This window comes from Diplotaxodon limnothrissa, linkage group LG1 (assembly GCF_057381915.1).
Source record: "Diplotaxodon limnothrissa isolate DT_005_m linkage group LG1, D_limnothrissa_male_GT1.1, whole genome shotgun sequence".
In the NCBI taxonomy this organism is placed as follows: domain Eukaryota; kingdom Metazoa; phylum Chordata; class Actinopteri; order Cichliformes; family Cichlidae; genus Diplotaxodon; species Diplotaxodon limnothrissa.
Genome location: NC_140596.1, coordinates 1,389,668 through 1,404,235, shown reverse-complemented (window position 1 = coordinate 1,404,235; position 14,568 = coordinate 1,389,668).

Below are 14,568 nucleotides of genomic sequence, written 5' to 3'. Positions count from 1 at the left end.
TTGGAGCTTGTAAAGCTGATTAATTCTCCTCTCCTCCCAGCTTATGTTGGTACTAGTTTGGCCAGTATTTGATCCAAAATCGATGCTGTTCTGGTTTTAACGTATGTAATAAATTCAGCGTTTTGTTCCGTCTATATAAATGGTCTGATTCTTATAGAGTGCTTTTCTGCTCTCCTGGAGTACTCAAAGCGCTCTATACAACATGCCTCATTCATGCATTCACAAGTGCAAACTCATCTACAGTCACAGTCCGATGAGCGCATCAGAGGGCAGCTTGGGGTCAGTATCTTGCCCAAGGATATCTGACATGCAGACCGGGGAAGCCAAGGATCGAACCACCAGCCTTCTAATCAGTAGATGATCTGCTCTTCCACCTGAGCCACAGCCACCCACCCGTAAATGCTAACAGACAGGACCATGGTCACTTATAACTATACAGCTGTGCCAGCAGTTTTTCATTTGTGATAACAGCTCTCTTGACACAGGGAAGTAATCTATGGGGGAGCAAGTTTTTAATGTACTATAGTGACACGAGTATTCCACTTTTCCAGGATTCGGTTCATGCCACACCTCCACCAGGCAGTTTGCTCCATTGCTTTTGCTAATTCGCCACTGCTGCTCTCCAGACGTTCTTCAGGTTCTTCTGTCTGCAGGCGGCGGCGCTCTACTTTCTGCTCGATCTCTCAAACTGGTGTGTTGTGACACAGGTGGTCATCTCACCCATTTTACCAATGCTGTCAATGCTGGACTTAAACTGCGAGCCAAGCGTCCTCAACTCTCTTAACGCTACCTTCAGTTCCACCATCCTGTTAGTAGCACCTTCATGTTGTTGTTCCTCTGAAGGAATTTTGGGGGGTTTGCGAGCTTTGACATAGCTCGGCTTACTTTGGTGTGGTTAGTTGAAAGTTTCAAGGTCATGCTGAGCCTCCAAGCTGTGCCCGTGTCGTTCCACGCTAAGTATCCCTGACAGGATTTGTTTCCCATGCGTTGCGAGCGGGCTTTCCAAATCAGGGACAAATGGCATCCATCATTCTTGATTTTCAGTTAACAAACACTTCTTATAGTGACTAACTACTCCTGAAGTTTTGGAGCTCTTTGGAGCTGCAGTCCCCAACCCCCAGGCCATGGACCGGGCCACGAAAGCTGAACTTGGTTGGCTATGGTTTTTAAGGTTTTTATCGTTTTTATCATTAACTTGGTTCCCTGGGTCTTTTCACGTGTGTTATGAATAAATCTTTTTTGGTACCGGTACTGGTTTTATTTTGTTGTATTTATCCGCGACACCTTAAAGGCCGGTCTGTGAAAATACTGTCGGATTTAAACCGGTCCGTAATGCAAAAAAGGTTGGGCACCGCTGGTTTAGACAGTTTCAGTGGGATCCAAATAATTATCAGCCAAACTGTCCTGTTTTTGTTTTTTAATTTATCCCGTCCGATAACAGGTGAGAACAATAAATGTATAATTTTCTGTTGTAACCCACAGACTGAACGACAGTGTAACGACACTCATCTTTCACCTTTTCACTAAAGTCAAACGTCACTTCCACCTCTAGTTGGTTGTAATGGAGGCGGAGTCAGCTGGGTCCACTCTCCCTGCCCAGCGCGTGCTAGATCCCGTCGGGGATAGCCACCGTGGTACGACACCCCCGCATGTAGAGAAACTTTTAACATGAAATTTTGAGTCACAAAGACAGAAAAGAAAATGTTATTTCCATGTAACTGTCATGCTGCGTTAAACAAATGTGACAAGTTTTATCACGAATACAAAAATATGAAATAAATAAATTTGCAGATGGTACTCGAATTATAACTCCCAAAGTCATTTTGTTCAGTATGTGCGTGACTTTGATTTCAACCTACTCTACCTACAGTTTCAAGTAGATCTTAAACTGAACCGGCAGCTTGTATCACTTCATCGGGTCTTTCAGCATCATCGTCGGCTCCACGTGTACATCCATAATGTACACGTGCAGCGCTGCACCTTCAATCATTATAATGCGAACATTTGTGGAAACACAAAAAGGCTCATCAGTTTGTTTTATTTGAAAAAGATGAAGAAAGATTTTCTCTCCTCTGTGTGCTTCAGGGTTCAACATGAAACCTCTTTATTCACAGAGACCTGACTGTCATGAAAAGTCTGCAGGCAGCCAGAACTCACGGCACACCTGTTCTCAGGTTAAAGTTTTCACCCTGCGCTTTAACTCATCAATGATTGCTTTCTTGAGAGGAATGTCTTTCATCACATAATCAATGAGGCCCTCTACAGTTTCCCATTTCAGATGAACTAAAATAGCCATGACTGATTTAAGGAGCTCGTCCAATTGAGCAGGAGGCATCTCCCGCAGGATCTGAGGCAGAGGCTTGAAATCGTCACTGGTCTTCCAGCTGTAGATGCCTCCGATGGCTGCACCTGGAAGACAAGAGGGTGGATGGAGAGTCACATATGTTGCTTTAGGAGCTGTTTCTCTTCATTCCTCACCATGGAAATGGCCGCTGTGTTGATTCGTGTTATATTTTTGACGGATTATTTGAATAATGTTTCCAGTTAGAAATATTTCTGCCTGTCTTGAAGAGGATGTTGTAATAGTAATTTTACAATGTATGTTGAAGAGATATTACTGCCCTCTGTTGGTGTGTCTGTGCATTACAAGCAATAAAAGGTGTTCGTTAAAAACATCAGAGGAGACTGAGAGTAAATTATATCTGATGGGACTGAGGTTCAAGTTCATCGCATGACTGCTAAAATGCTTCGGTCCCCTCAACTCCACAAAGCTTCAAAGAATTTTCACTTCATTGCAACTTATGTGTTGGTTTGGTTCAACAGTTCCCAGCAGAGAGCAGAGCGATGGAGACTCAAAGTTTACCGCTGATCTGCACTTAAATGGACAAAAAGTTCACGTACAGCAGTTTATATTTTTGAAGTTGAGAAGTTAAAGCTCTGTGTGAGGGATCATTTTCTCCCAATTCCACATACCTATAGATTTTTTGAACATGGCAGTCTATCAGTCCAATAACCCAATAAAATAAAAAATCTGATTGATTTTGTCCAAGTTCTCACTGTGTCCTCGATTCTTTCGTTTCATTTGGCCCGATCATCAGCTGCTTTAATGTCTGCTTCACAAATGGATAATTGATGTACTCACCCACAGCAAACCCCGGAGGTCCACCAACCAGCCCACCAACAACCGCACATCCTCCGGTCTTAATTCCTCCTTTCACCGAGTTCTTCATGGTGACCTTGAGATCTGGCTCAGACCATAATTTGTCGAGCAGTTGTTGGAGATCTTTTTTTATTTTGTCGTTCATCTTACTGATGAAGTATTTGGGTAAAATTCTGTCAGTTTCTGCCTGGATGTAACTGTGATGTAATTTTACTGTCAGAACAAATTCAGTTTTATTCATAAAGCAGCAAATCACATCAGGCCTGTAAGGTCCAAGCAGCAGACGTTCAGTCTAATATTTAATCAGAAGAAAAATATTCAGATTTATTTGTAATCATTGATAATATTTTTGACTGTTAAGTTGATTCATGTCGCGAACTTTTAAAAAGCACTCCTGACTCGTCCACAGCAGTGAAAGTTAAAATAAGCTAATATAGACGACATGGATCAGCTGGTGCGATCAACAATGACTGATCAAGTTTAAGTGACAAGTAGCAGAAAGACAGAAAAGCTGTAATGATCTATGTTTCTTACCTTTGCTGTCCTGAGAGGAATGAAGCACGAGCACAAACACACACCTTTATAGCAGGTGTGTGTTTGTGTGTGAGGTGTCAGTGTGTGAGTTTCAGTTTCATTATTTCCATCATACAACTATAAATACTGCAATGCTTTCATCAGTGACTGCAAAATGTCTGAAATGATTTGAAGCTTTGTAGTTTGAGCTCAGGAGCTCTGTTGGCCTTTTGGCTGCCCCTCCCTCAGCCTCCACTCCAGGTGCTGCTCATGAGCATCGTCTGATTGTTGGGTTCCTCTCCAGCGTTGCAGGGTCTTTACAGCCTTACAGTTTAAAGCTGCTGGAGGCGACTGCAGTTGTGAATTGGTGCCGTGCAGTAAAAGTGAAATGAATTTAAAGTTACAGATAAGCACAGATGTGTGCTCAGCTGGATTTCAGCTTCACACCAGGGTCTAAATCCACACTCTTCTGTCGCGCTGACACAAAAACACCTTTTATTCTTCACTTTTTGCTGAATGTTACTGGAGCGGTTTGTCTCGTCTCAGTTTGACAGAAGGATCCAGCACCATCACTCCGCCCTGACATCACTGATGTCGGCTGTTGTCTCTGTGAATGCTGGAAGAACACACTGGGAATTTTTCACTCGCAGACGTCTGCTTTTGTTTGTGGGCTCATTCCAGAGACCAGGTTCAGGTAAATATCTGAGGGTTTTCATCCTGAGATGAAACTCCAGGTTTCTGTTCAGGAACAAGAGCTAAACTCATCAGCGTCTGAAGATTACAGTTTTTCTCAGTTGCTTTGGTGCATTTCTCACAACAGAATTGATCTCTGCACCACTACTAAGGCTCTTCTCAAAACAATTAGTGCAAACTGCAAAACATGGTGGATAACTTGCAAAAGTGAGTCACTTCATCAAAAAGAAAAGTCAGTTGTTCAAAATAAGTAGTCAATGCTTCAAAAGCAAGTCCCTTAATCAAAACAGATAATACATTCATCAAAAGCAAGTACTTATATCAATCAAAGTGTCAGGGCTGTCACAATTACAAGTCATTACACCAGCACCTTTGGTCACAAAATCAAATGGTTTGAACATGTTCTCATTGTGACGGATTTCTTTGTAGGTGCTTCCCAATGACATGTCAAGTCTGGACAGCATGCATGGCATGTTGAAAACCATAAATTGTAAAGGAAAATCAAGACACTCCATATGCACTCTTGATAATATTTAATTGAAACTGTTCACAGCATTGTGCAAACTGGGGAAATACAGTAAATCAAACATTTTACAGCAAACATAAACTCACTTAGACAGTAAACCTCACTCCAGTGGTTATGAAACAAAAAAACAAAACTGAAAAACAGACACTGCTGCATATCAATCATTGATATCTAGACGCTCCCGTCTGTCTGCCCACATATTTGCATCAACATCACAGCGAATGTCAGCTCTATCGATGCATCGGGGAAAGTATCTTCTGGAGTGTCAACTCCACCCTCTGCAGGACTCTGCTGTGATGTCATCACAAGCTGCATCCATAGCTGCTAGCAGGGTCATTTGGGTATGTGGATGCCTGTCATATACCTTCCACCTCCAGGAAGAGAAAAACTCCTCAATTGGATTTAGGAATGGAGTGTAAGGAGGAAGAAACTCCATAAGCATCCTGTCGTGTGCTGCAAACCACTGCCCGACTACAGCAGAGTGATGGAAGCTAACATTATCCCAAACCACTACATACATTGTCCGATTGTCACCAGGATCATCCCTTTCATTTTGTGGGATTAGGTCCCTATAAAGAGCGTCCAGAAAAGCCAACCGGTGTTGTGTATTGTATGCACCAATACGAGGAATATGGGTGTGAATGCCATTTTCTGAGATTGCTGCACACATTGTAATATTTCCTCCTCGTTGGCCTGGGATATCAATGGTGGCTATTTCTCCAATGTGATTTCGTTCACGCCTTTTGCAAGATTGAATCCCGCTTCGTCAAGATATACAAACGTTTGCAGGGGTTTCATGGAAACTCCTTAAAAATAGGGTTTTCAAAATGGGTGTACAAAGTGTTTGACAAGATGTTCAACAATTTTGAGTGCACTGACACAAGCAATGAAATGAAGACTATTAGTTGTAAGGACAATGACTATTCAGCCGGTACAAGTATAAATAATTGTGACATTCATGATAAAAGAAAGGAGATAGTGATGAATAGCAAGTCAAAAGTGACCATTCTTTAGATATTTGTACTTACTCAACTGCTTCATGTCCAAAGGCATTTGCCTTTGGACGCAATGAACATGAAACCGCCACAAGGTTGTGCCAAAACGACTACATGTTGTGGAGGTTGAACTAACTGTTGTGCAAAGTTTAATTCTGTTGTGAGAAATGCACCAAAGCAACTGAGAAAAACTGTAAAGCCAAAACTGAAGGTCCTTAAACCTGCATTCTTTTTAACGGTCAGCAGGGGGCGGTGGATAGCACGGCACATGGTTAAAATAAGAGGCTGGAGGCACAGAGAGCCAGTGCTGATGAACACAAATAAATGATGCAGCTCAGCGGGGGAGATGGATTCAACAGCAGCCTCTGATGGTAACTCTTACAGACTGCTGCGCACAGCCCGGCTTCTTTCACTACAAATGTTGGATGAACACGATCAGAGCCGACTGAAGACTCTGATTGGCTCTTCTGGAACAGAAACAGAAAGAATCTGATAAACCTGCTTTCTGGAGCAGCGCCTGGCATTTACCGGAAACCTGAAGCTCACTCGCCTTCATATTAAACAAGCAAACAAAAACTTTAAGCTCTGACTTGGTGACCAGCATTTTGTTTAGTTCATTCATTCACTGACTAACAGATGAGTTGGTATCATAATCGTTTTTGAGACAATAAGACATGAAAGTACCCTGATCGAGTCACATCTGTGCCGTGTGCTTATGAAATGTAGGTGTTTACGGCGTCTCGGTGCTTCCAACAGACGCTCCAAACATCCAAACCTGTGTGATCACGTTACCCACTCTGTGAGGTGTAAGGACCCTGCCAGTGTTCATTAGTGTCTTAATATAAACCCATTTACCATATTAGCACATCGGTTTCATTTCTTCAGGACGTTACTGGACTGGTTTATCTCGTGTTACTCGTACAAACCAAACCGGACCCTTAACACCGGAACAACTGTCACATGTTAGGAATTTTCACTTTCAATGTGAAACGATATTTCACGCCAGCCGACACCTTCGGTTGGATACTTCTTTAGCTTTATACGCACGTCTTTCAGGACTGGGTGTTTTTCTTTCTTTCTTTTTTTTTGTAAGCCCCACAAGATGGAAAAAGCCTCGTATCAGTTTGTGTATTTTCTGTCAAAATTGGTGCACGGTGTACACATGTTGAGAGATTTGTAACTGGCATTATACCTCTACCAAGCATAGCCCAGATCAATTGCTTCAAACCTGAAAACATATGTTCAATACATCATTTTGGGATAAACTGTGAAGTATGATGCGTCTCTAAGGCATTTTTCTCTGTAAAGCTGATAAACAAGAAGCCCTGATGCGTTTCTCATGATTTCTTTTTTTTTTTTCTTTTTGCCTGTCCCATTTGGTTCTTTAGCCGTCAGAATTGTTGTCTGAAGACCAACAAGGATACCCAATGGATTTACTTTGCCAAATGGACCATCACGGCCTTGCCGTATTGGTCCATTTGATCGACCTTTGTTGTTATTATTTATTTTATTTTATTTTCAGTTTTACAGACGGGACAGACATGACTGAGGGATAGGAAAGGGAGAAAGAAAGATGAAGGAAAACAAAAACAGAAGGGAAGAGGGACAGTGAGAAAGGAAACTTAAAAAGAGAAAGAAGAGAAAAAAAACCTCCTGGATCACCTGTTGAGAGAAAAAGAAGAGAAAACAAGCAAAAACAACAAAGCAACATACTAAACACAACACCATCACGTTAATCTAGCCAAGTGTAAACAGCAGTAAATACTAAATATTGAATGTTGTTGTGTAGCACGCAGGACCGACAGCGCACAATGTGCTTTGAGGTAGCAGCCAATAAAGGTGTAGTTTATGTCTATGAACAGTGAACACCTGTGTGGATCAGCGCGCTTGTATTCAAAAGGTTTCCACATGTAATGGTCTGCTAGAGGATGTAGAGAGCCATAGCCCCGTCCCCCAGGGCATGAAGAAGGCATGGAGGAGATCCAGGCTGCAGGCATCCAGAGGCCCCAGAGTGCGAGAGCCCAAGGAGGACCACCGGAGGAGCATCCGTGCCACCCTCCTGGGAAGAGCTGAGGAGAGCTGCCTGCCGGCTCTGCAGGCAGCCAGCTGTGCCAGAGTGAACCGAGCCACAGGCCCAGAGGCTGGAGGCCCGAGGGCCCCCTTTGCCCCGGAAGAGGCCTGACCGAGCAACAGGCACCAGGCCCCGCCAAGTAGTCACTGGGAGTGAGCTGGTACATACCTGAGCGCCCAGCCCCGGACACCAAGAACCACCAACGCAACCCCTGAGGGCATCAGTTACCAGCAGGGAGTGTGGTGAGGGGAGATAGGCCTTGGAGGGCCTGTGCCTGGTTTTAATGATGTCACAGTGTAGATTCCAGGTGCAACACCTGAGATCCTGAACCCTGAAGTGCAGGACCAGAAATGCTCCCGTAGTATTACGCTGTCATTTTAATGTTGGCTCAGCTACACCTTTAAAAGACTTCCTGTTAATGTTTGTGTCCTGATAACTTGTGTGACATGACCAGAAGTTCTAATATCGAGCTCCATGTACGAACAGTATTTCCTGCTCTCAGCACTTTTTTGTTAACTCTTTGTTGTCTAAGGAGCTTGGAAAGAAAAGCGTCTGGACACCTTAAGTTGCTTGAAGACGTTTCACCTCTCATCCAAGAAGCTTCTTCAGTTCTAAGGTCAAATGGTGGAGAGACCCAGATTTAAACCTAGTGGGAGATACCCCCCACAGAGGGACAAAAGGACCCCCTGATGATCCTCTAATCGCCTGAGCCAAGGTGTGAAACTGGGTGTGGGTCACAATCAGCCAGGGTTTCGGGTGAGTTCATTGTGAAACCTGGCTCCACCTTATCATGCGAATTCCTGAGGTCAGATGGCCCAGGATGTGAGTGGGCGTTAAGGCGTCTGGGGAGGGAACTCAAAACTGGATTATAGATGGCAGACAGTTGGTGTCGTAAACCACCGCCTCTGTTCAAAGATGGTCGCTCACAGTGCACATAAAAGGTTTCCTTCACTCCTCTTTCAAACCATCTGTCCTCTCTGTCCAAAATGTGAACATTGGCATCCTCAAAAGAGTGACCTTTGACCTTAAGATGCAGATGGACTGCTGTGGAGGTGGCTCTTCTATGTTGTGCCATGCGCTTGTGAAGTGGCTGTTTGGTCTCTCCAATGTAGAGGTCTGGTCATTCCTCGCTGCACTGTACAGCAAACACCACATTGTTAAGTCTGTGTGTTGGAGTTTTGTCTTTCGGGTGTTTGTGTCTGAGCGTGTTGCTGGGTCTGAAATGCACCGGGATGTCATTGATCCTGATTGGGACCCACACCCAGTTTCACACCTTGGCTCAGGCGATTAGAGGATCATCAGGGGGTCCTTTTGTCCCTCTGTGGGGGGAAACTCCCACTAGGTTTATATCTGGGACTCTCCACCATTTGACCTTAGAACTGAAGAAGCTTCTCGGATGAGAGGTGAAACGTCTTCAAGCAACTTAAAGAAGTCCAGACGCTTTTCTTTGCAAGCGCCTTTGACTACGATGACCTGGATGACTGAGAACCTTCACAGACTTAACTCTTTGTTCTGGATGTTGTCACAGAGAGGTGAAGGTGTTTTTTTGTGAGGAGCAGCCAATCATGAGTACTTTTTCTTAACCCCCTTGTTGTGTGCACCCCCACTGTTAAAGTGAATTGTTAAATGTTGTCATTTTTATGCTTACCATCTCTACATTGTTTCAACTCTGTGATCAAAGGAATTCCGTTGTCCCCCTCCCCAGCCTCTCGAGGTTCTGGGGAGGCTGTAGTGTTTTATCACAAGCACATCTATAAGACACAGGAGGAGGCAAAGTCTCTGTTCATGCTTCTCATCAGGGCCAGCTCGTCCATCTTATTCCGGAGTGAGCGTACGTTGGAAAGGAAGATCCCAGGAAGAGCAGTTAGCAGTCCGCGTCTTCTCAGACGCACGAGTGCGCCGGCTCACTTTCCTGATCAAAGTCTGTAGTAAATCTGCTGCAAATGCGACAAATATTGGAAGTAAATCCACAGTGTTTTCTGGCATTTTCAACTCCTCACTGCAGGCATGCCATGTGCCTGCCTGCTTCAAGTCCTCTACCATAATCCCTGTCCCCAAGAAACCTAGGATTACTGGACTAAATGACTACAGACCCGTGGCTCTGACATCTGTGGTCATGAAGTCATTTGAGCGCCTGGTTCTCTCCTATCTCAAGACCCTCACGGCCCCCCTCCTGGACCCCCTGCAGTTTGCATATAGAGCCAACAGGTCTGTAGACGACACATCAACATGGCCCTACACTTCATCCTGCAGCTTCTGGACTCCCCAGGAACCTACGCCAGGATCCTGTTTGTGGACTTCAGCTCTGCCTTCAACACCATCCTTCCAGACCATCTCCGAGGCAAGCTTTCCCAGATGAATGTGCCTGATCCCATCTGCCGGTGGATCACTGACTTCCTGACGGACAGGAAGCAGCATGTGAGGCTGGGAAAGAATGTCTCGGACTCCCGGACCATCAGCACCGGCTCCCCTCAGGGCTGTGTTCTTTCTCCTCTGCTCTTCTCCCTGTACACCAACTGCTGCACCTCCACCCACCAGTCTGTCAAGCTAATCAAGTTTGCAGATGACACCACCGTTATTGGACTCATCTCTGACGGGGATGAGTCTGCCTACAGGAGGGAGGTTGAACGTCTGGTGACCTGGTGCAGCCACAACAACCTGGTGCTGAATGCCCAGAAGACAGTGGAGATTATTGTGGACTTCAGGAAGCACACAGCCCCACTCCCCCCCATCATCCTGACTGACACCCCCATCACCTCTGTGGACTCATTCCGCTTCCTGGGTACCACCATCACCCAGGACCTGAAGTGGGAGCCCACCATCACCTCCGTCATCAAGAAAGCCCAGCAGAGGATGTACTTCCTGAGGCAGCTGAAGAAATTCAACCTGCCAACACGGACGATGATGCAGTTCTACACTGCAATCATCGAGTCCATCCTCACCTCCTCCATCACCGTGTGGTACGCTGGAGCCACTATCAGGGACAAACAGAGACTGCAGCGTGTTGTGCGCTCTGCTGAGAAGGTGATTGGCTGCAGACTCCCATCTCTGCAGGACCTGTACACCTCCAGGACACTGCGGCGTGCAGCTCGGATCTCAGCTGACCCTTCTCACCCTGGACACAGTCTGTTTGACCTGCTCCCCTCAGGCAGGAGGCTCCGGTCCATTCGCACCAGAACCTCTCGCCATAAGAACAGTTTCTTCCCCTCTGCTGTTGGACACATGAACAATAACCGTATGACTGTTCCCACCACTAACACATGACCCTACGCTGTGTTCACTGCATCATTCCATGTTTGCACTGATCACCACCTGCACTCATGTATATATCATGTATATATCTATCCACTTAGCACTTTTAATTCTTATTTTTATGTCTATTTAAGCGTTATCTGACAGTATGTTTGCACTAAGTACCGCAGCAATTTCCTAATGTTGTAAACCTGCTCAACATTTGGCAATAAAACCCTTTCTGATTCTGATTCTGATCCTTGTGAAGGTTTGTTTCATGTTTGGTAAGCTTCCTGCCCTTTTTATGGCTTCACTGTGTTGTGTATGGTGAACCAATACAGGAATTGAACCATACATTGGGTGTGGGGGAGATTACCCTCTTTATGACCAGGATGTTGTTAGAAACAGTTGTGATCAGGAAGTCACGCACACAGAGACACACACAGACATTCTTGCACACGTGCACACACACATTCTCACATGCATGTCCTTCACGGGAATAAGTCCCAGGGTCAGTGGGGTCTAAGTTTAGACCCAACACCCACCCTACTTTAGTGTTCTGGTCACAATTGACCAGTTAGTCTTAACAGCTCTTAAATTAACATAAGAAACGTCAGTTCAGTGGGCCATTCAGGGGGTTGGAGGCCAAATGGGGTGGAGGTTGGATTCCAATTCATTTTCTATGGTGTTTTCTATGGCCGGGAACATTAGAGATGTAACAAAGTTGATTAAAACGTTCAAAATTCAACTAAAGAGGTGCTTATCACTTTCATATAGTGCATACTGTGGAGGATGTCATAAGACCCATAGGCAATCGGATGTAAAACACAATATTTATGGGTTTTATCATTTGTAAATTGGTCAGATTTGACCCAAACATGACAGGAAGGTAGGGGGAGGAGCTAAAAGCGCTTCTTTCAGATGCAATGAGCTGAGTGGTTGCACTGAGGCCCAGGATCAGATACAGACTGTGAATCGGAGCTTAAATGAGCAGAATGGATTACCTTTAAATGTTCCATTTAATGTAAAAACCTGAAGAACAAGTTCAGATACTTGTATTCTCAGTCAGTGCGCAGTGTAATGGTACAGAGAAATTGCAGACCTCAGAATGGACATCCTGTCTTCTCTCTGGTTTCACACTGAAGTGTTTGCAGGATTTCTGCTGGACTGGTCTGATTACACTCTCAGTGTTTCACTGAAACACAAGCTTTTCTGCTTCATCTTGTTCACACACTTCAGCCCAAACATTCAGCTCAGATCTCGTGTATCACCTCGAAGTTCTTAAGATTTCACGGGAAACCTAAAGCTCTTTATCACCTTTGCTTTTAACTGCACCCTTTGGTTACACCTGGTCTGACCTTTCAGCTTCATTCAAACAACTTTAACATCTGAGTTTGTTGAATGTGGGTAAGCTGGTCATGTGCTGCGTGTGGATTTTACACTCGTTTTTTTTCCATAAACGTGCTGTTGATGTTCTTCAGCTGCACCTTCTGACGTTTCTTTGTCTTCCAAACCCAAAAAGGCGAGCAGGGAGCTAAAGATGAACATGCCGGAGGAAACTGATGTCTGACCTTTAGGAGCTGTTGGTCTGAGAAAACCGGCTGCCAACTTCAAGTATAATTCTCCATATTTTACATTTGCACAGTATGTGGAGTACTTTATTCAGGAGAATGAAATCATTTGTAAGGACACAAAAATGTTCAGCAGTTTTTTTCTTTTATTTGAATCAGAGTGAAGAAAATACATTGACTTTCTACTCCGGCACAGATTATCTCTAATTTATGTTTCTAACTGAGAAATACGTCTGGTTAAAATTCACTGACTGTGTTTGTCCATCACGAAGGCCAACACACACACAGAGTCATAAATGTTAAGACGCCTGTTCTCACATTAACATTCCGATTAACAAATTGATAATTGTGGTCTTGAGATCAGGATTTCTCATCACTTCATCAATGAGGTCTTCAGCAGTTTTCCACACCAGGCCACGTAAATGTCGCCTGATTGCGTTGAAGAGCTCTCTCCTCTGGTCATCAGTCATCTCCCCCAGGATCTCAGGCACAGACTTGAACTTTTTACTGGTCAGCCAGCTGGAGAGGCCACCAATGACTCCACCTAGGAGACACAGAAGAGAGGGTGAATGGAAAGTCAGAACCAGGTTTGGTATCCAGTCTTGTTTCCACAAAAAGGTTAAGTGTTTGAATTATCCCAAATAAAAACATCAGAAAACACAGCTGAGGATTTTTATCTGTTTAATAATAGATTTATATTTACTGTGAACAAGTTTCGTAAAAGCCAAAGAAAAATGATCCGATTTATGGTTTTGTCCCCGTATGTGTTTCTCCTCCATGTTATCTGTTCAGATAGGGTTAGGGTCTCATTGTTCAGAAACAATGACTTTATTTTGTTTTTATTTTCTTAGTATTACCCACTGTAGGAACAGTTCCCTCTTATCTGGATCATTCATTCACTCACCAACAGCAAACCCCACAGGTCCAAAGAGAGCCGCGCATACTAATGTGCATCCTCCCGTCACAACTGTTCCTTTGAGGAGGCGCATCCAGGTGTTTCTCAGCTCTCTCTCTACATCAGGTGATAATTCATGAATCAGTTTTTCGATATGTTCATCTTTCGCTTCCATCTTCTTGGTGAATCTCCTGTAAGAGAAAAATATGATAACTGATCACCGAGAAGTTCCTATGAACTAAAACAGAATACACATCCATATTAATAATGCAGCATGAATAAGAATAAACGTCTTACCGTGCTGTCCTGAGTGTGCGAGCTGATAATCTGCTGTGCACAGAAACACTGACCTGAGCATCCCGCTTCCACTTTATATCAAGATGTCTGTGGGGCGGGTGGAGGTGTAAGTGGCTTCCAGTTCTTCTTAAGTTTCATTATTACCTGGATTGTCTCTGCAAACATCCAGTACATAATGCTGAAAATGTGCTGGTTTGTCCTGTTTTACTCGTACAAACCAAACCGGACCCTTAACACCGGAACAACTGTCACATGTTAGGAATTTTCACTTTCAATGTGAAACGATATTTCACGCCAGCCGACACCTTCGGTTGGATACTTCTTTAGCTTTATATGCACGTCTTTCAGGACTGGTTTTAATGATGTCACAGTGAGACTCCAGGTGCAGCAGTGCAGAGGAACACCTGAGATCCTGAACCCTGAAGCTCACCTACACATAAGTATGAACTTTGGACTTTTACAGTGCAAAGCCAGAGACGCTCTCGTACTATTACTTTGTCATTTTAATGTTGTGTCATAACAGCAAAGCTGTGTCAGGTAAATCACTCCTCCAGTTTAAATGAGCCGCACTGACAGAAGCAGGGATTGGTGCTTTGTGGCCTGTGAGGCCGGGTCA